Source organism: Coffea arabica, chromosome 3c (assembly GCF_036785885.1).
Source record: "Coffea arabica cultivar ET-39 chromosome 3c, Coffea Arabica ET-39 HiFi, whole genome shotgun sequence".
Lineage (NCBI taxonomy): Eukaryota > Viridiplantae > Streptophyta > Magnoliopsida > Gentianales > Rubiaceae > Coffea > Coffea arabica.
In genome coordinates, this window is record NC_092314.1 from 16,376,150 (window position 1) to 16,377,332 (window position 1,183).

The 1,183-nt window shown below is 42.0% G+C and overlaps 1 non-coding gene across 1 annotated transcript; it reads left to right on the forward strand.

The window, feature by feature from the left end:
- The first annotated feature begins 477 nt into the window (after positions 1 to 477).
- Positions 478 to 584, forward strand: LOC140038188 (small nucleolar RNA R71). Its single transcript, XR_011841983.1, has one exon. It is a non-coding gene; the product is annotated as a small nucleolar RNA R71 (small nucleolar RNA).
- Positions 585 to 1,183: the final 599 nt, after the last annotated feature.

A 1,183-nucleotide genomic window follows, 5' to 3' on the forward strand; every position in this document is an offset into this window, starting at 1 on the left:
AAATTCGACTGCCTATTTCCTCCATAATTGAAGTTAGGATGATCTCTCCAACCCAGATTGTACGTATTTGAGTATGAGTCTTATGGCTGTCTTGGTGCGGGCGCGTGACCAGCCATATTCACTTGCTTCACACTTTTTTCTTGGATCATTGGGCACATCTCTGTAGAATGACCTATAACAGTGCAAATCCCACACACCTTAGCCTAAGATGCATTTCCTACAGCCAATTGCCTAACAAACAATGTTAACTCAATCAACTGCTATTAGATAAAAGATGTCTCTACCTCATTCACCTTGCATTTTGGGACATCCTCTCTTGTACCAAACTGTAGCGAATTTTCAGTCATTCCCTCAATTAGTTCTCACGCTGCTCAAGGGGTCTTGTTCACCAGTGCCCCTCCACTCGCAACATCAATTATACTCCTGTCTCTGAAAAGTAGCCCCTCGTAAAAATATTTTATGTGCAACTGCTCATTTATTTGGTGTTGGGAGCATTTGATGCACAATTTCTTGAATCGCTCTCAGTAATCATAAAGCGACTCCCTTGGGTACTTCTTGATACCACAGATCTCCTTTCTTAGATTTGCAGCTCAAAACGTGGGACAATATTTGTCCAAGAACTTTTTCTTCAATTGGTCCCACGTGATAATGCTACCTGGTGGTAGGTAGTACAACCAGTCTTTTGCAGAGTCCTTCAAGGAGAAGGGGAATGCCCTCATTTTTATCTGCTCTTCTGTAATATCCGGGGGCTTCACGCTGTTGCAAACGACATTGAACTCTTGCAAGTGCTTGAAGGACTCCTCACCTGGTAAACCATAGAAAGATGGCAAGAGATGAATTAGACCAGATTTTAGTTTAAAAGAAGTGTTATCATTCAAACTTGAAAAAATAATGCATAAAGGTTGCTGATTTAAATTAGGAGCAGCCAACTCCCTTAGTGTTCGTGTATCCGCCATAGTGACTTCTTCTTGATCTGAGTCACTCGAAGTGTCACCAAACGAATCTGCTGGTTCAACTTCTGGCTCAAGTCTCTGAGATGCAGCACTGGAGTGTTCTTCTCTGAGTTGTCTGGTCTCTTTACTTGATCTACGCGCAGTCTTCTCTACCTCAGAGTCGAAAATTAATTCACCTGTACGAGAAGAACGAGGCATACACTCGAAAAACACCAGAAAATAGAACAAAA